Raw genomic sequence first — 21,665 nt, 5'->3', positions numbered from 1 at the left:
CCAAAAGCCCGCTGACTGTCTCTGGTGAAACATACTCTCTATGGCAGCCAAACCAGGCTTCTATCCAGAGCTTCCTGCTCGCCTCTGCGCCTTTGGGCATCTTCTTCCTCACTCCTGCAATATCTGCTCTCGTTCTCATTTGAACTCCTGACTCGTGCTTTAAACACACATTCGAAGGTCTCCTTCACCAAGACCTCCTTGATCTCCCTTTTAGTAACGGACCAAGCCTTAGGTGTCGGCTCAGACCTCACGGAGCACGTTGTTCTGCCACACTAAGGCATTTACGGTGCGTCATTATATAAGGGGTGGCATGGTGCAGCCCACAGAGCCCACCTGGCTTCATACTCTGTCTCTATACTTTGTAACTAGCAAGTCATGGAACTCGTTTAGTGCCCCAGGCTGCTCTTTTTTTTTAAATCTCTTACTCAGGAGAAAGAATGCCATCCACCTCCAGAGAAAGAACCGTGGGAGTAGAAACCCAGAAGAAAAACATAGGATCACATGGTTCGATGGGGATGTGATTGGGGATGCTGACTCTTGTAAATATTAATGCTATGGAAATGGGTTTTGAACAATGATACATGTAAAACCCAGCAGAATTCCCCATCGGCTCTGGGAAGGGGGAGAAAGGAGGGAAGGGAAAGAACAAGAATCATGAAAACATGGAAAAATATTCTTAATTAATTAAATAAATAAATTTTAAAAGTTATTTTTTTTAAATTCCTTACCTTCTGTTTTAGTATTAATTCTAAAACAGAAGAGTGGTAAGGGCTAGACCAATGTTGGTGAATCTATGGCATGGGTACCAAAGATGGTACACAGGGCACTCTCTGTGGACACAACAGCTTCCCCCCCACCCCCAGGTTATTACTTGAAAGGCAGAGGGACTTGGGTGGAGCTGCTCCCCTCCCACTCTCCATGGAGCCTGATGACATTTTTTTCCCATCTCTGCCCGTCTGCCCAGAAACCAATGGGAGTACACTGGGAGTCAAGTGGGTGGCTCACAGGCAGAAGAGTTGGAGGGGAGCAGAGCACTCGGGCAACTCCCCTCCCCTCCTCTACACTGGTAGAGGGCATTCCTCACTTCACCGCCCCTCTGCCCAGCAACCAATGGGAGCACTTCCTCCCTCCCCTGTGTGGGGTGAGGCAAGAGGCTCACAGGCAGCATGAGTCTGCAGTTTGGGCACTCGATCTCTAACAGGCTCATCATTATTGATATATACCATTGCATTACTATATACCAATCTCTATGAGAGTAAGGCCTGCCTTATCACAATATTACTATCTCCCTGAGAGTCTAGCATGTCCCATACAGAGACAATACTCAATAAATGTTTAATGAAAGCATCAGGGTAGGTTGGGGAGCTGAATGGCTCAGTGGATTGAGGGCCAGGCCTAGGACAGGAAATCCTGGGTTCAAATCTGGACACTTCCTGGGTGTCCCTGGACAAATCCCCAATTGCCTAACCCTTACTTCCCTTCTGCCTTGGAATACTTAGTATCAATTCTAAGTCAGAAGACAAAAGTTTAGAAAAAAGTTAATTATAGGAATTATCTTGGGAACAACCAAATTCCACCTCCTGTCAAACCTATATAAATTTCCAAACTTCCTGCTTCTGTCAGTCAACAAGGTCCATAGAGCCCTTAACCTGAAGTCAAGAAGATCAAAATTCAAATCTTCAGACACTGGAAAATCACTAAATAACTATCTGCCTCATTTTCCTCATCTATAAAAGATTAAATGAGTTCATATTTGTGAAGTATTTTGCAAACCTTAAAGCACTATATAAATATTAGTTGTTAAGATGATGATGATGATGCCCCTCATTAGGCCTACAAGGCAATTATAACTTCATTGAAACCAAGGCACCCATAACAATTGCACTGAGAAAACTGTTCCCCTCCAACACACACACTCCCCTGTGATGCAGAAAGTGCCTCCAAGGGAACAAGTTTTGTTTGTGCTCTATGAAAGCAAGAGCCCTGACTCAAAAGAAGAAGAAAAAGTAAACAGAAAAGAGAAATCAAAAGATAGTCAATAAAGTTAAAGTGTGTACATCCCTACATGGGGAGACGATTCTTGTAATTCCTAAGAATTTTATCACCATTAGGGCAGATAGGAGTAAACACAGGCAGAGGGCAAGGGTATGAGTTAAATGTGATGAGAGATGTAAAAATTAAATAAAATTAAGGCATGAGAAAGAAGAATACATTGGGAGGAGGGGGAAGAGAAGAAAAGGATGGGGTAAATGATCCCTCATGAAAGAGGAGTGGAAAGGAAGGTGGGGAACTGGGGAGGGGAGCACGGGAACCTTACTCTTGTCAGACTAGGTTCAATGAAGAAAGAACATACAGAACCAACTGGGTTTAGAAATCTATCGTACCCTACAGGAAAGCAGGAGGGAGGGGGCATGAGAAGTGGGGTCGAGTTGATAAAAAAGAGGGTAACTTGGGAGAGGTGGTGGTGAGAAATTAAACAGGGAGAAATTAGATGGAAAATAATACATAGTAATCATAACAAGTCTCTCTAATAAAGGCCTCATAGAGAAATGAGTCAAACATATAAGAATACAAATCATTCCCCATTTGATAAATGGTCAAAGGATATGAATAGGCAGTTCTCGGACAAAGTAATTAAAGCTCAAAATGCTATCACTAGTAATTACAGAAATGCAAATAAAAAGAACTCTGAGGTACCATCCCACACTTGTCAGATTGACTTAAAACAAAAAAGGAAAATGGAAAAACTTAAGAGGGGATGTGAGAAAACTGAGACACTAATATACTGTTAGGAGATTCATGAACTGATTCATTCATTCTGGAGAGCAATTTGGACCTATGCCCAAAAGGCTATAAAACAGTTATATAACTCTATCAGTGTCATTCCAAATTGCACTCTGAAACAGTTGGATAAGTTCATGGCTCCAAGAACAGCGTATTAGTGTCCCCATTTTTCTGCATCCCCTCCAACATTTATCATTTTAGCCAATCTGATGAGTAGGAGATATCTCAGAAATGTTTAGGTTTGATTTAGATTTTCTCTAATTAGTAATTCTTACGAGCATTTTTCATATAACTATATTTGTCTTTGATTTCTTCATATAAAAACTTTCTGTCCATATCCTTTGCTCATTTATCAACTGCTGTATGGCTTTTATTCTTATAAATTTGACAAACTTCTCTATATGTTTTGGATATGAGACTTCTATCTGAGAAACTATAATAAAATTTCCCAGTTTTCTGCTTTCCTTCTAATCTTGGCAACATCTATTTTATTGTACAAAAACTTTTCAAATTAATGTACTCAAAATTATCCATTTTACATTTCATAATGCCCTCCATCTCTTGTTGACTCATAAATTCTTCTCCTATCCATAAATCTGGTAAATATATTCCCTGTCCTCATTTACTTATATCTCCTTTTATGTCTCGATCATGTATCCATTTTTGTCTCATCTTAGTGAATGGTATAAGAATTGGTCTACACCAGCATTGGTGAAGGTTTTCAAGTTCCCATGCCGAGACTGGAATTTCAAGCTGCCACTGAGAACCTGCCGCCCATTATCCCAAATAGCAGAGGTAGACAGTGCTGCTTTGGGCAGGGCAGAGGGGCGGGGTATGCAAAAAAATGTCCTGAGACTCTGGGAAGAGGGGGAACAGTACAGCTCCCCAGGGCCAGCTCTGCATGTATGCCAATACTTTGCCAAAGCTGATCTACACCCTAGATTCTGCCAAACTACTTTTCAGTTGTCCCAACAAATTTTACCAAAAAATGATTTCTTATCCCCCAAACCTGGATCTATGCTTTTATTAAATACAAGGTTACTATAATCTTTTACTGTTGTTTGTTACGTATATCTGTCCTGCTTTACTGATTTATCTTTCTAATTCTTAGCTAGTACCAGATAATTTTGGTAATTACTGATTTATAATACAATTTAAAATCTGGTACTACTATGTCCTTCTTTTACATTTTTTTCATTAAAGTTTTTGATAGTCTTGGTCTTTGTTCTTCCAAATGAATTTTGTTATTATTTTTTCTCGTCCAATAAAATAATGTTTTGGTAATTTAACCGGGATGACATTGAATAAGATTAGTTTAAGTAGGATTGCCATTTTAATTATACTTGTACTTCCCATCCATTGATAATTAATATTTCTCCAATTATTTAGATCTGATTTTATTTGTATAAAAAAAGTGTTTTAAAATTATCTTTATTTAGCTCCTGAGTTTGTTTTGGCAGGTATACGCTGTTATTTTATTCTACATGTGGTTATTTTACATAGCATAACCTCTTCTGGATTTTGTTAGCAATATATAAAAATTCTGATGAAATATATGGGTTTTGTTATCACCTCTACTATTTAATATAGTACTAGAAACACTAGCAGTAGCAATTAGAGAAGAAAAAGAAATTGAAGGAATTAAAGTAGGCAATGAGGAGACCAAGCTATCACTCTTTGCGGATAATATGATGGTCTACTTAGAGAATCCTAGAGAATCATCTAAAAAGCTAGTGGAAATAGTTAATAGCATTAGCAAAGTTGCAGGATACAAAATAAACTAACAAAAATTATCAGCATTTCTCTATATTTCCAAAAAAATTCAGCAGCAAGAATTAGAAAGAAAAACTCCATTTAAAATCACTCTAGATGATATAAAATGTTTGGGAATCTATCTGCCAAGACAAACACAGGAATTATAATTATAAAATACTTTTCACACATGAAACTAGATTTATGTGGGTTTATTTCATATCCTGCAATTTTGCTAAAATTATCAATAGTTTTATCTAACTTTTTAGTTGAATCTTTAAGATCTTCCACAAACACCATCATGTCATCTGCAAACACATAGTTTTATCACCTCTTTGCCCATTCTGATTCCTAAAATTTCTTTTTCTTCTCTTATGGTCTTTGCTACCATTTCTATACTATGTTATGAGAATGACATCCTTATTTCACTCTTGGCCTTACTGAGAAGGCACTTGCTGATAAATTTATCATTTTAGGGAAAAAATCCATTAATATCTGTGCTTTCCAATGTTTTTAATAGGAATGAGTGTTGTGTTTTGTCAAAGGCTTTTTCTGTATCTCTTCATACAATCATATGGTTTTTGTTCGCTTTCTCATTTACATAGCCAATTATATTAAAATAAAATCTACTCTCTATATTAACCATCTCTACATATCTTGCTTGGTCACAATGTATAATCTTTGTGATATGTTGTTATAGTGTCCTGGCTAGGATTTTAGTTAGGATTTTTGCATCTCTAGCCATTAATGAAATTGGGCTTGAATTTTCTTTCTCTTGTTTTTGGTCTTCCTGGTTTAGATATCAGAACCACACTGTAACAAGTACATAACATGTGCACAGCAGTCACTTAACTGGTCGGTGACAATGCACCCAAAAAAGGAAAAAGAGGAACGTGCGAACGCGAACACTACCACCCCGAGTCACTGAAAGGGCATTTCGCAGAAATCCCAAGTTTGGATTCTTCACTACATAATTCATATTCAATATAAATGCACTGACTTTCTCAGGTGATAAATGACATACTAAATAAATAATAGCACCTACCTCACAGGGCTGTTGTGAGGATCAAGTGAGATAATATTTGTAAGCACTTAGCAGAGTGCCTGGAACATGGTAGGAGGTGCTTAATAAAAGGTTATGCCTTCCTTCCTTCCTTCCTTTCTTCTTTCCTTCCTTCCTTCCTACTATACACCTAAGATAAAAGCACGAAAATAAGACAGAAAGCAATACAGATTGCTCCACCAATTAATTTCAAGTGATTAAACAAATCTTATATAGAATGTTCAAAGCGAGCTACCGATCTCTTCTACTGTTCTCAGGTTGGAGAAAAAACAGGAACGTTTTCAATTCTGCTGAGCTATTCAATGATTCAACAACAAAATCAAAGCTCAGAATAAGAAACCCAAAATGGTTTGTGCTCGTGATTCCAAATGAGAATGTACGTTGTTTTCTAGAGACGCAGTGCTAAAGTGTCATTTGGGAGAGAAGAAAAATACATACAAAAACACTCATAAACAGGCGCGTTTTCCCTCTTGGCATCCCTCGGTTTATTTTTCCTTTATACTCTCCCTATGGGGATAGTTAGTTACCCCCATGGGATAGTTCGAAATAGCTAAGACCTTGGATTTACAAAAGCGAAGGAACCCAGAAGCACTAAAGATAGTTTCTAGAGGGAGCCTTGCGCATTTCAATTTGGGAATTTCTTTTTGCTACTGTTTAAATTGTAAATTCCAGCAAGGATAGGTACTATATGCTCTTTACTTCTACTTAACAATCCTACTGCCTAGTAATGACTTGTACAGAGTGGTCACTTAATGCTAAATGAGTAAGGAGCAAAAGTAATGAGTTCGTGTTTATATAGTTCCTACTATGTGCCAGGCACTCTGCTAAACATTTTACAAATATAATCTCATTTGGTCCTCTTAACAGTGCTGGAAGATAGGTGCTATTCTTATCCCCATTTTACACTTGAGGAAAAGAAACTCAAACAAATACAGGTTGAGAAATTTGACCATGATCACACAGCTAAGTTTCTGCAGCTGAATCTGAACTCAGGTCTTTCTGACTCCAAGCTCAACACTCTATCTGCTATGCCACCTGGGTAAGAATGCAACCATAAATGGATTACTCGTGAAACGTCAAAATCAAATGAATGGATTTTGTATGTAAATTAATTATGAGATAAAAGTAAAATCTGGGAATTGGATTCTTCTGGCTTCTTATGCCTGCTTAGAAACTATGTTAGGTCCCACGTTCGGGATTCTTAATGATACTTTCTGTGGTTTCTGGAGCATCCTTTGAGAATCGGGGACAATGGTCTGATGTATTAAGCTGGTCATTCCAAAAGTTCTGGCTCCAATATACAAAAAATTATAATAAAAATAAAACTATTTTATCGCCTACTTCAGGCTCCAAAGAATGAGATTCCATTTTAGAAGCAAATTAGCATTCCAGAGTGGCAAACCTGAAAACTATAGACAAATTTTGCTATAAACGTTTAAGTTACTGTGGTTTTCTAGGACATCAAGACAGCACCTTCTAGGCATTAACAGCATAGAAATTTCTGAGCTGGCACACTGATTTTACTTTAAACTCTCTCTTCCTTGTACCTGATAAGCCTAGATATATATATATATTTTTTAATTATTACATTTTCAACTCCTACTTTCCAGAGTGAAGGCATCAAATAACTAATTTTCTCAGAATGCCATTTACAGATCTTTTAAAACTACTAATCAGTATCTAAGACCATTAGAATGAAAATGTACAGAAATATTTTCAAATAAGTACTCCATTTTGCATGGAAATAGGTCTGAAAAATGGAGGCATGCTCACTTTTCTCCTCCCAACTTGATCTACCCTTTAATTTTAATATTTTCCAAATATTTGAATATTTGTCAAACACCAATGATAACTTTGATGGTATCCACTGAAATGTTGGCATCTTGCTATGATCATCTTTATGAGGTAGGCAATTAGTCAAGTTTGGCATGAATGGCTCACAGGAAAATAAACTCATAATGTGAGGTGATTTGTTATTGTTTTGACCACAGCACAGTTGGACTCCTCTTGACCCAAAGGAAAATTGAGGACTGAGCACGGAATAGTGGAGATCACAAAAGACAATAGATTTTGATTATGAAAAACTGAAAAATTTTTGCACATGTAAAATCAATGAAAGCTAAGAACATAATATCAAGTGGAAAGAAGTTTTTGTGTTAAATATTTCTGTTAAAAGTCCAATATCTAAAAAATGTAAGGAATTGGCACAAAAACATAAAGAGTAACAGACATTCCCCAAAAGACAAATGGGCAAAGGATATAGTCCTTCAAAAGAAAAAATGACAACAAATGAAAAAGTTTCAGATTAATAATAAAACAAATATAATAACAGTCCTAAGGTTTCCCTTCATACCAACAAATTGATAAAAATCATAAAATGCAAAACCAGTCAATTTTAGAGCAGTTGAAGGAAGACAGATATATTAACATACAGTCAGCAAAACCTAGAATTAGTCCAACATTTATGAGGTACAATTTGGAATTACCTGAGAAAAGTTACGCAAACTACTGACCTGGTAATCTCAACTACTGAGCTTATACTCCATCAGTCAAAGACAGAAAGAAATCAAAGCCACACAAAATTGGGACACTAATGCATTGCTGGTGGAGTTGTGAATTGATCCAACCATTCTGGAGGGCAATTTGGAACTATGCCCAAAGGGTGCTAAAAGAGTGTCTGCCCTTTGATCCAGCCATAGCACTGCTGGGTTTGTACCCCAAAGAGATAATGGACACAAAGACTTGTACAAGAATATTCATAGCTGCTCTCTTTGTGGTGGCAAAAAATTGGAAAATGAGGGGCTGCCCTTCAATTGGGGAATGGCTGAACACATTGTGGTATCTGTTAGTGATGGAATACTCTTGTGCTCAAAGGAATAATAAAGTGGAGGAATTCCATGGAGACGGGAACAACCTCCAGGAAGTGATCCAGAGTGAGAGGAGCAGAACCAGGAGAATATTGTACACAGAGGCTGATACACTGTGGCACAATCGAATGTAATGGACAATGATCCAGGACAATTCTGAGGGACTTATAAGAAAGAATGCTATCCACATCCAGAAAGAACTGTGGGAATAGAAACACAGAAGAAAAACAACTGCTTGACTACATGGGTCGAGGGGACATGGCTGGGGATGGAGACTCTAAATGAACGTCCTTGTGTAAACAACAACATGGAAATAGGTTCTGATCAAGGACACAAGTGATACCCAATGAAATTGCGTGTTGGCTGCGGGAAGGATGGGTGGAGGGGAGGGAGGGAAGTAATGTGATTATTGTAACCAAGGAATAATGTTCTAAATGGACTAAATAAACTAATTCAAATATTAAAAAAAAAAAGAAAAGAAATATGTCAAGTGTGAGGGGGACCTAAACCTCTTAGCTGGTCCTTTTGTGTCTCAAGTAATAACAAAGCCACATCAATAGTTCAAGCCATCGGGAAAACTATTCCAGCCTCCATGGATTCTAGATGATATTATTCCTGTCACTTTAGTCATGGCCACTAATTATCTGGTCAAGGTAAATGAGTCAGTCCAAGAAAGAAAATGAACACAGCAGAAATGTCGATCAGATAGAAAAACAAAAGAGGCCGCACAGAGGAGTGGTCCACTAAGCCAGATGTTTTTTGCTCAATTTATGAAGCAACAATTTTGTCATCAAGATTTTAGAAAATTGGCAAGTTCAGCATTTCCTTTGAACAATCTTGAGGATTTCTCTACAGTTCTAGTAAATAATTTTAACTATCATCAACAAATGTTGCATATCTAATTTTAAAGCCATACTAAGGTGCGCTTGTAAAGTTAATGTACAAGATGGAGCCACGATTGTAGAAGAGAAGCCAAAAATACAGGCATAGGATAGCCGAGTTCTCCCCAGCAAGTACAGCATAAAGATCTAGAAAATAAGCCCAAGTCTTGCTTGGAAAATCTGAGAAAAAAATCACACTGAGTGATCTATCTATCTATCTATCTATCTATCTATCTATCTATCTATCTTCCTTCCTTCCTTCCTTCCTTCTTTTTATTTTAAATCTTTACTTCCCGTCTCAGTACCAACAGAAGGGCAAGGACAAGGCAATTGGGGTTAAGCAACTTGCCTAAGGTCACCTAGCAAGGAAGTGTCTGAAGCTAAGTTTGAACCTGAGCCCTCCCAAGTCCAGGCCTGGTGCTCTGTCCAGTGTGCTCCCCGGCTGCCCTTTGGGAGTGGCTTCTCGCCAAGTGAAATCAAGCGTGTGTGTCTCCAAGTGCCCCCACGTCTCCCAGGTGAGAACTGGGAAAGCTCCAGCTCATACCCCAGTCAGCCCCCTTGGGAGAAGGGTGGCCGGTCCGTTCTGTATCTCAGAGCGTTTGGAGACGGTTTATCTAGAGGACAAGCCTGGGAGAGATGGATAAAAGGCAGAAGGTCCCCGATGTCAGGGCGACGAGCAACCGGGTGGCTGCCCTTCTTTAAGAAGGTCCCCTGAACCCGGCTGGAGTGCGCACAGTAGACTCGAAGTCCGGCCTCACTGCAGGGACCGGGGGGCTCATTAAGGAAGGTCTCTGCATCTCTAGGTCGTGCCCATTCGCGCCCAGTCCCAGTCAAGCGCCGGCTCTTTGTCTTCTGTTTTCGACTCCAGATGGCAGAATTTGCAGCGAGGGCCGAGCGGTCCTTTGCACCCCACTCGTAGCCGAGCGCGCCCCATGGCTGGAAGTGGACGAGGAGAGGCCCATCCGGGAGGTCTGCTGCTCAGACGCCGGGTCACGGGTCCGACACACACCGAGGGGAAGCTGAGCCTCCCGGCGAGCGTTCACAGCTAGGAGCGATCCATGGAGGAAGAAGAAGCGGAGCCGGGAGCCGGACTCAGCCTCTGGCCGGCTAAGCAGCCAGAACAAAGGGGGGCGGAAGTGCCGCTGAAGCGCCCAGCAGAGACAACCCGAGAACTGCTTCCCTCAAACAAAGCCAGCACAGCCACTGCAGAACCCAGAGCGTCATCGGGCTCCGGCTTCACTCTGAGTTGGCTAGCTTTGGGCTCTTTAATAAAGCAACCCTCAAGACCACGAAAAGGCAAGAGGAAGCCAGAAAACACAAGATAAGAACAGCACAGTCCACGGGATGTCCTCCAGAAATGTGCACTGCCTGGGCCGGGGCGCCTTCTAGAGACCCTGGCTGTGCCCCACGCCCCCGTACCCCACGCAGGGGAGAGGACGTGCTCCCGTTGGGCTGCTGGCAAGAGGGACAGGTGATATGAAAAAAAGGTCATCGGGCTTGGGGGAGGGGAGGGGAGCAGTTTCACCCAAGGTCCTCTGCCTTTCTAGTACCAAACTGGAGGGCATGCACATGACCACAGAGAGTGTGCCATAGGTTTGCCATCACAGGCCTGGGCCTATGCCTAACACAGAGTTCAAAGCAAGGAAATAAAACTGGAAAAAGGAGCACTCCACCCACTCCCTCTGCAATATCTTGACTCCGTTCTCCCCTCAGGACTCCATCACCCTATGACTTTCCTCACACAGTCCTTGCTTCCATGGTCACGTAGCCTACACCGGAGGCAGGGACACAGGGACTCAGGCAGGACCACATCCCATGCACGACCCCAGGAGAGGGGTATAAATTCCCTTCACACAAGTCTAAGACAAAAGGCAAGGGTTTTTTAAGAAAAATGATTGAAAGGCGTTACCAGAAAGGGTAAAAGCATCATAGTTCAAGAAATGATAAAAGAAAACTATCCAGATCGCTCAGACCCAAAGGGCAAAGAGAAAAAATCCACCTGTCACATCCTAAAACGTACCCCAAAAGGAAACCTACCAGAAATATTATAACCCAAATTAAGAGTTTCCATATCAAAGGAAAAATACTTCAAGCAGCCAAAAAAAAAAAAAAGAATTGAAAGCACAGTCAGTTCTGCCCTCTTGTTTGAAAATGCATTTGTTTCATATATTGGGGAATAATTGGAGCCTAACAGAAATTTTATATTTGCTTACAATTTTATCTGAAAAAACACCAGGAACACAGAAATCTACACCATTTCACAATGATTCACAAGCTGGAACAATTTCCACAAGCAAACCAGTTCTTTTTCTTTAAGACAGTACTATATTTATTGCACATTTTTCATTCTAGTAGAAGTTAGGGCAAAAGAAAGCCAGTTCATCACCATAACTCCATTCCCACCTTAAACCATGGCTTCTGTCTCTAGTCCCTGCTTCCTGGAGTTGCCACCCATGGTGGATAGAGGCCCTGACCCAGGATGATCTGATGCCAAATACCGCCTCAGACACTTATAATCTGTGTGACCTTGGGCAAGTCACTTCACTTCTGTTTGTTTCCGTTTCCTCCAATATAAAATGAGATTATGATAGCATTTACCTCTCAGGGTTATTGTGAGGATCAAATGACTCCAAAAAGTGCTTAGCACAGTGCTGGGATTGGGAGAGCTTTGTTATGTTCTGCCGATCTTAAAAGAAAAAGGGAAAGGAAGGAGAAATGTAGCAGAAGATACAGGGAGAGAAAGGATGAGGGAAATCATCTAATATCATCAAAGTGAATATGTAAAAGACTAGACAACAGCCTCACTTGGGTCTCTCCACTGAATAGTCAAAGGAGGGAACAACACACACACACACACACACACACACACACACACACACACACACACACAGAGTAAGATACAAAAATAAGTTTTGCTCATTGAAGAAGCAGGAGGGAAGGGGAGAAAGAAGTCATAAACAGATGAATCATAAGGAAAACAAACTCTAACCACTGAGGTCCAGGGCAAAGAGAGACTTAAAAGGCTGAGCGTGTGCCTGGTCTATGGGTGAGAGAAAGAAAAGAAGGACAAAGGAGCTGAGGCAGACTGTATCAAACAACACATAAATGTTGAGTAGACGACTTGCTCCAGCTTTCCTGTCCTTAATAAAGACAGGCCTGGGACAAGGAGAAGGAAGAGGATAAGAGAATGGTAAGAAATAAGCAACTAAAGGTTCTAACTGTAGATTCCCCAGAAAAAAGTTAAATTAGAAGAGAAGCAGACACATATGAAGGAAATTAAGCCAAGTTTATATGAGTAAGAGCCATTCTCTAATTGACTAAAGGTAAAAATAAGAAAGGACGGTTTTCGAATAAAGCCAACCTATCAAAAACCATATTTTAAAATGGTCTGAATACTTCACAGTTAGAGAAATACCAATTAAAACAACTCTGAAATTCTAATTCATACCCATCAGGTTTGCAAAAGTGACGCCCAAAATGAATACGACAAATGCCATTCAGGCTGTGGGAAAACAAGTGTGTTGTTATAGTACTGGTACAGATCTAAGAATTCTGGAAAGCAACTTGGATGTATACCCCCAAAGTTACCAAACTATGCCGGCCCTTTTCCCCAGAGTCACTAGCTCTAGACAAGAAGTTATATACAGAAATATTCTTAGTAGGGCTTGTGTGTGGCAAACAATTGCAAACTGAAGAGGGTGACTATCACCCGGGAAAAGACTAACAAGTTAGAGTACATAATAAATAATAAAGGCAACTGTTATCAGAAACACCTAGGAAGATTTGGAGAAACTGATACAGAGAGAAGTGAGCAGGAGAATAATTTATGCAATAAAATATCCTACAAAGACAATCGACTTTAAACAGCCTAGGAACAGTGATCAACGTAAACATCAACCACGATTCCAAAGGACTCATCATGATGCAGGTTTCTCACCTCCTGATAATCTTTTTTAAGTCATATGCATGTCTATATGGACATGGAGAGAGAGAGCAAGAGAGACAGATAAATTGGGAGGATGGGAACATGGCCAACGTATGGATTTGTTTTGCTCAACTATATCCATTTGTAACAGAGTATGTTGTTCTGCTTTCTCAGCAGGGGTGAGGGGAAGTAGAGGAAAAGAAGACAGATTCTGGTTGATTAAAAAATTTTTAATTTTAAAAATTATTTTTAAAGATGAGTATCCAAATTTCTCAGCTGGACATGCAACTTGATAAAAATTAATCAAGTATTAGGGCATAAAGACCTTATAAACAAGTACAGAAAAGCAGAAATTTTAAACAGTTTTTATAAGACAGTGATATAAAAATGATATTTGATAAAGGACCACTCAATAAACTAATGAAAATTAATTGGAAGCTAAATGACTTGATCTTATACATAGTCAAGGAAAAATCATAGACACAACACATAATTTTCATTAAGGATATTGAGAAGGAATGAACAACATACCAAAAGTTGGGAGATTCAGCCAAAGCAGTCCTTAAGAGCAAGTGTAGATCTCTAAACACCTTTATCAAATAAAAGAGAAAAAGGACAGATCAATGAATTGAGAATATAATTTTTGGGACAGAAAATCAAAAGAATGTTAAAAACCTAATGCCAAAATAAAAAACTTTTAGTTCAAAAAGAATAACAAAATTGAAAGCGAAACCAGTGTTTTAATTAATAAATAAACCTAGGAACTGTCTTTTTTAAAAAGTAGATAAGCCATCAACTTATTTCATTTTTTAAGGAAAAAAATCAAATCACCAAAAATACTGAAATATCAAATCATCAAAAATAAAAGTGAGTTCACAACTGATGAAGAAATAAGTTAGAAATCCCTTTGCCAAATGATATGCCAATAAATCCAACAAATTAACGAATAGTTATAACAAAGATAATCTTCCTGGATGAACAGAATAATAAATAGATTTCTTCTAGGCTTGAAAAAGGAAACTGAACAAGCCATCAATGTTAAAAAAACAAACCAGGACCAGCTGGATTGACAAATTAATTCTACCAAAGAATCAGTTCCAATATTGAATAAATTATTTGGAAAAAATGGAAAAAGAAAGGGTCCTGCCAAATTCCTTGTATGATACAAAAATGGTATTGATACCTAAACCAGGAAGTCAAAACACAGAAAAATCATTTAAAAATACTAGCAAAAAACCCCTGCAGCAATGCAACATACAAAATATTATACATTATGGTAAGATTGCATTTATGTCAGGAATGCAATGCTAGTTCAATAGCAGGAAAACTATAAACACAATTGAATATATAACAAAAACAACAAAGATAATATTATGTCAATAAATGCAAAAAGCCTTGACAAGATACAGCGTGTATTCCTGTTGTTTTAAAAAAGGTAACTAGAATCAGAGTAATAAACAGGGCATCTATATATCTATATAAAACAGTATCTATATGTCTACATCTACATAAAACCAAGAGCCAGCATAACATGTAAAGAAAATAAAACCAAGGACTCTCAAGTAAGTATAAGGCTATTATCTCTATTACTACTCATACGGTGCTAGAAATCCTGAAACCAAGGAAATAAACCTCTAAACAGGACATAAAAGTATTACTTTTGCAGATAATATGATGGTTTTCTTGGAGAACCCTAACTAAAAAACCATTTGTAATAACTAATAATGAAAATAAAGGTCCAGAATATAAAATATACCCGTACCAATCAACAATATTTATGTATATTACCAATTAAAACCAGCAAAAAGAAAAAGAAATTCCATTTGGGATAGCCACGGAATATGTAAAATACTTAAGAGTCTACCTGCCAAGACATATACATGAACTCATTAATATAATACAAAACATTCCTAACATAAATAAAGTCAGTTAATTGGTGAAATGCTCATTGCTCATGAGAAGCCTGAGCTAATATAATAAAAATGACAATATGACCAAAATTAATGTTTGTGCAGTGCCAAAGCAATCAAACTTACCAAAGGATTACTTTGTAAAGCTAGAAAAAAGAATAACAACATTCATGTGGAGAAACAAAAGGTCAAGAATCTCAAAAGCAGTACCGGATCTCAAAGCAATAATCGTCAAAAGTATTTGGTACTGATTAAGAAATAGAGCTCCAATCAGTGGAACAGATTAGGTATAAAATATATGAAAATAATTTAACCTAATATTGGATAAATTCAAAAATCTGAGCTAGAGAGGAAAGAACTCTATTCAATAAAAAGTAATCTAATAGGGGGCAGCTGGGTGGCTCAGTGGATGGAGAGCCAGGCCTAGAGACGGGAGGTCCTGGGTTCAAATGTGACCTCAGACACTTCCCAGCTGTGTGACCCTGAGCAAGTCACTTAACAGTCATTGCCTAGCCCTTCCCACTCTTCTGCCATAGAACCAATATATAGTATTGATTCCAAGGGGGAAGGGAAGGGAAGGGTTAAAAAAAAAAGTAACCTAACAAAGTAAAATATCGATCAACATCTCACACACAAGATAAGCTCCAAATACATATATGAATGACTTAGATATAGCATGGCCTGGTAGCTGACCAGCAGTGACAAAATACTCTAAAGTGGGTGGCCAGCGGGAAAGGGAAGCTGGGGATGGAGGGAAATATGGGTGGAGGGTTTAAAGATTAAGGCAGGGAGGACAGAAAGCAGGAAAGGAGGCATCCAGGAGGTCAGGTTCCTGGGATGATATGGGAGAGCCAATTTGTTATGGAAAAGGAATTCCAAGGACAGGAATGCGATAGCGAGATAGTGCACGTGACAAGATCAAAGAGATGGAGGCGGAAGGTAACCATAGCCAGGCCCTCCCCAGCCCCAGCCCCGAGGTTCCTTTGGCCTTTGGACTGCAGGTGTGGGGAGGGGTCAGAATACCACAAAATGTGAGTCCTAATTCAATTCAAATATCCAGAAATATGAGAAATATAGCCGTAAGCCTGTACGTGAGCATACTGCTCCCAAGACTCAGCTGTTGAAGGCATCGGTAATTCTTTCATGATTTGTTTCTACCTGGAACTCTACAGACATAAGAAACAAGCAGGAAATTATCTTGCAGATCTATGGAGAGGAGAAGGGATCACCTACAGTAAAGTGGACACCTTTGGTGACAAGATTAAAAAGGGTTGTTTTTTAACACAAACAAAATGAGTGTAACTAAAATGAGAAGAAAAGAAGGTTAAATGGGGGGGGGGGGGGGTGTCTGCACCAAGTTTCCTAATAAGTAAGGGTCACACTTCTAAGCTCTAACAGGTATTGATTTCATATGTGTAAGGAAAAAAGCCATTCTCCAACCGATATATACTCAAAGACTACGAATAGGCAGTTTTCAAAGAAACCCGAGCAATGTATAACTGGGGTTCAAAGATGTTCTAAATCCCCAATAACGAAAGAAATACAAACCAATGCCACCCTGAGGTAGACTGCGCCAAGCCATCAGGTGGCCAATGCTAACACAAACTGCAAAGGGACCCATCGGGAGGAGCTGTGGGAAAGGGACTATTGGTGTACCTGGGCGCTAACCCAGCCATTCTGGGAAGCAGGTCAAAGCGTTGCCCAAAAAGCGACTAAATTATGTATAATCCCCGAGCTAGTGATCATGCTCAGTGATGGCGTTAGTTATTCTCAAAAAATATGGGAGGGAGAAAGGAAAAGCATTGATAGCCGCTCTACTGGAAGCAGCAAAGAAATGCAGGGTCTGGGCTGCTCCACCGGGCTGCTCACTCATTGGACAGTGAAAATGGGGAAGGGGATGGTTTTGGAGGGACCTGGAAAATACAGAGTCAGCGGCAGCCTGGAGTCAGGGAGGCTCCCATTCAGAAGTTCAAATCCGGGCTCAGGTACATACTAACTGCCTGGCCCTGGACGCCTCGCTTAGCTCTGTTTGGCTCCGTTTCTTCATCTGTAAAATGAAGCAGGGAAGAAAACGGTAAAGACTGCAGAATGTTTGCCAAGAAAACCCCAAATGGAGTCACGAAAAGTCGGGCTCCACTGAAAAACGACGAACAACACAACGTGAAGAACAACGTCTACCACAGCAACATCGTGAAGACATTCAACTCCATCTTAGTAACTGTCGATCCGCACAGTGACCGTCCATAATTCCACAGGACGAGCTGCCCGACTTCTAAAAGGCCTGAACGCAGATTGAATCCTACACACACACACACACATGCACACACGCATGCACACACACGCACACACGCACGCACACACACGCACGCACGCACACACACACACGCACACACGCACACACGCACGCACACACACGCACGCACGCACATTCACATACTCACAGATATATAAATGTAAATATGGACACACACATTTTAACTCACCAAGGTGTATCAATCAGAGGGAAATAATACAAGCCCAGCATCTGATTATGTCTGAAGGTCAAGCAGCCGTGCACTTGTACTGCTTCCCTTACTCCTGTTTCCTTCTACATCAACTAAAGACACACACTCCCACCTACAAAAAATGCTAGATAATAAGATAGATAATAGATAATGCTAGATAATAACAGATTTTGCCCTATTTCAATTCTTAATATCAAAATTTGTGAATCGTGAAAAATGCCATCCATCTCCACAAAGAAATCTGATAAACTGAGTGCATATTGAAGCATACTTTTTAAATTTTTTCCGTTTCTTGATCTTTATTGTGTTTCAGTTTTTTGGCAACATGGCTCATATTTCCATATTTTTTAACCCTTACCTTCTGTTTTAGAATTTATCTTAAGAAAGAAGAGGAGTAAGGACTAGGCAATTGGAGTCAAGTGACTTGCCTAAGGTCACACAGCCAGGTAGAGTCTGAGGCCAAATTTTAACCCAAGACCTCCCAACTCCAGGTCTGGTGCTCTATCCACCTAGCTGCCCATGTCTCCATGTGTTACATGACTTCACATGTGTAACTGATATACTCCTGGCTTTCTCAACTTGAGGGAGGTAGAGAATTTGGAATTCAAAAAGTTTTAAATGAATGTTAAAAGTAGATAATTCCTAAAAACTACACATTATATATATGTGTGTATATATATATATATGAATTATCATTAGTATACAACCAGAATATATTATTAAGACACCATATGTTTAACACACAAGAGTCCCTGGGTAGTTTATTAGTGTGGCACTATTTCCATTTTTTCAATGGAAAGAGTATTGAATTTGGAATCAGAAATCCGAGTCTCAGATCCACATTTTTAGCTGTATGATCCTGGGCAAGTCTAAATTTTGTCATCGTGTCTTCCTTCACAGTTAATGGAATATAAATTCAGTAAGTCAACAAAGTAATTTGGCGGCCAAAAAAGCAAATAAAATTTGGGAGATGGCGGGGTCAATGTATTGCACTGATATAGGGTTCTACCGGCGAGGAAACTCCTTGTCCCAATGCCAATCTGCTCAGTAATCAGTCTCAGAAGTGGCTGGAGAACGGAGAGATTATGTGACTAATCTCTTTGCGTAAGGTCACATAATGTCAAAGGGAGACCTTGAACCCAGCTCTTCTAACTCTGGGGTCAGTTCCCTATCTATTATAGCAAGTTGCGTTAATAAAAGCATATGTCCAAAGCCAATGAATGAATGAGTCAAGCATTTGCTAAATACTTAGTTTGCGCTTAGCATAGGGTACACAAACAGAAAAACAAGATAGTTTCTCTTCTAAAAATATGATTCTTGTAACCAAGCAATAATGTTCTAAATTGACTAATTAAATACAATTTTCAGCAACAACAACAACAAAAAGACTATGGTCCTAAAAAAAATCTAGGAACTTTTTAGTCCCGGATAAAACACAATCCAGTTTTCCTTATGAATCTCAGTTCAGTAATGAAGTACACAATAAAAAACCAAAAGAGTGAACATAAAAACCAAAGGCAGTTCCTGTTCTGAAGGCGCTCCCATCCGCTGGGGACGACAACACATGGAAAGTTTCACAATGCCTAGAGTGCAGCAGCAAAGCTAATTTAATGCTATTTCCCCTGTTAAAATGACACCAATTTCTGATGCTGAATTACTCGACAACACCAAATGTGTCTTGGGTAACAGTACGCCAGCGTTTCGTGGCAAGAACTTTCCTTTCTGGGTCTCCAGGAAGTGTAACTGAAGCACCCATAGGAGAAGTTGCCAGGCTATATCTCCACAGGACCATAGCTAAGGCCACTAGGCTGGACAGAACGCTACTCCCAAGGCTCTTGGATCCAGGGTTCTGGACTCTCTCCACCAGGACTTGAGGAGACCGATTAAGGTGGAAGTAGTGGTTTGACTTGCCTAGCCTGCTGCCTCCTCTATCTCTGCTTCAGTCATGCTGACTGCCTTGTTGGCGACAGTTGGGGAAGATGGCTGGCTCCTCCTTAGGAGTTGGTCCCCCTCTGTATGACTGCTGTGAAGGCTGAGCTCAAAAACCACAACTGCTGGATTGGGGTGCTGCCACTCCCAGGGCTCCCGTTCATTCATGGCAGCTGCTCAGCCACGGTTGCTGGTGGTGATAAGGAAACAGGCTCCTAGGCTCAGCCTACATCGACACGGCTCTGTGCAGCCTAGGTCCCATTGGAAGAAGGGCATCATTAGCAAGCTGGAGCATTTCCAGAGGACAGTGATAAGAACGAGGAAGGGACTGGCAGCAAGGCTGCTTGGACGGTCCTGGTGAAGTGACGACAGAGAGAACACGGTGGCTGTGCTCAGTGTTGGGGAAGTCTGTCACGTGAAAGAGAGATTAGCCGTATTCTGGTCTGTATCCATTTAAGGAAGGACCTCCGAACACTCCGACCAATCATTTTAACCCACAATTCTACTGAGGTCCCAAAAGCCATGTTCTAAGTTGGCAAAGGACCTACTGTGTTCAAGGCACTGTGCTAATGATACAGTGACAAAAACAGTCCCTGCCCTCAAGCTTACATTCTGGTGGGGAAAACAATTTGTATACAGCTTTAGAGATACTAAATATTTAAAAAGTAAATATAAGGCAATGAGAAGGAGCAAGCACTCATAGTTGGGGGGAGGCCTTGGGAGACAGCCTATTGCTGTAGTGATAGAATATGGAAGGTTTTTCTATGGGAAAATCAGTAAGACGGTTTAAATGAATGTGTGTGAATGCTGTAATGTTTAATAATTTTGAACCTAAATTATTTGAACCTAAAAATAATAGGGAACCTGTAGAGCTTCTTGACCACAAGAATGATAGGCTCAAGCTTGTGCTTTAAGACTATCACTTTGGAGGGGGGCAGTTGGGTGGCTCAGTGGATGGAGTCAGACCTAAAGAAGGGAGGCCGTAGGTTCAAATCTGGCCTCAAACAGGTCTGCATTATGTGACCCTGGCCAAGTCACTTAACTCCAATTGTCTAGTCTTTACTGCTCTTCTGCCTTGGAACCAATACAGAGAATTAATTCTAAGATGAAAGGTAAGGAATTTTAAAAAGGTTTAAAAAAAAAAGAATATCACTTTGGCAGCTCAGTGGAGTTTTATTTGGAAAGGTGAGAACCTAGAGGTAAAGAGAAAATTAGAAGATTATTGTATTAGCACAGGTGAGAAGTAAGGATAAGGGTCTGAACTAAAACAGTGGCCATGTGGGAGGAGAAAAATTATAACTAGGAGAGGTACTTCAGAGGTAGAACTGATAAGACTTAGCAATTTATTGGACCTGTGTGAGGGAGTGAAGCCACAAGGATATTTATAGTTATCAACCTGCGTGACTAGAAGGATGAAGGCACTCAAAATAAAGGATGGGTTTGGAAGGAAAAATAATTCTATTTTGGATGTGTTGACTTTTTGATGTCTATGTGACATCGCCTTGAAAATATACAACAAGCAGCTGTTAATGTAGGACTGAAGTTTAGGAGAGAGATTAGGGCCGTGTTGGCAAACCTATGGCACTCATGCAGGAGGGAGTTGCTTTCTCTGAGAACATTTCTCCCATCACCAGCCCCTCTGCCCAGCAGCCCAATAGGAACGCTTCCCCCTCCCCTGTGGGTGCTCACATGCAGCATGAAGGTTGCAGTTTCGGCACTCAGTCTCTAAAAGGTTCTCCATCCCTGGACTAGGGCTACTAATGAGTCACCTCTGTGGACATGATAATTAAACCCATAGTGTTAGGGGTGGGCCTGACTTAGGCAGGCCAGCATCCTGTTACTTCATGTTTAACATAGGAACAAAATGAGAGAAACTCATAGGCCATTCACTATTAACAAAAGGAAGTTTAATTAGCTATCACATCAAAAGGATATTCAACAAGGATACGATACTCCAACACTTAGCTTGGGTTGATACACTTTCTCCCACATCTCCATATGATACAAATTGAGTCAGCAGGGAAGGATGGGGCGACCCCTACTCCACCGG

At 40.1% G+C, this 21,665-nt stretch overlaps 1 protein-coding gene across 8 annotated transcripts in view; it reads right to left on the bottom strand.

Moving 5' to 3' along the window:
• Positions 1–21,665, bottom strand: part of AGPAT3 (1-acylglycerol-3-phosphate O-acyltransferase 3) — a 139,338-nt gene that overhangs the window by 102,763 nt on the left and 14,910 nt on the right. For 3 of the 8 annotated variants that reach the window (XM_007493211.3, XM_056797108.1, XM_056797103.1), the window contains exon 2: positions 13,804–13,862. The exons of 2 other annotated variants lie outside the window; for them this stretch is intronic. The gene's annotated coding sequence lies outside the window, so the exon portion shown is untranslated. Of the gene's footprint in view, positions 1–5,581; positions 5,730–13,803; positions 13,863–21,665 lie in introns of those variants that run through there. 3 more of the 8 variants (XM_056797104.1, XM_056797105.1, XM_056797109.1) reach the window with 2 other exon arrangements.

The sequence above is a fragment of the Monodelphis domestica genome, chromosome 4, assembly GCF_027887165.1.
Source record: "Monodelphis domestica isolate mMonDom1 chromosome 4, mMonDom1.pri, whole genome shotgun sequence".
In the NCBI taxonomy this organism is placed as follows: Eukaryota; Metazoa; Chordata; class Mammalia; order Didelphimorphia; family Didelphidae; genus Monodelphis; species Monodelphis domestica.
The sequence above is the reverse complement of the archived record's forward strand: the minus strand, read 5'-3'. Positions and strand labels throughout refer to the sequence as shown.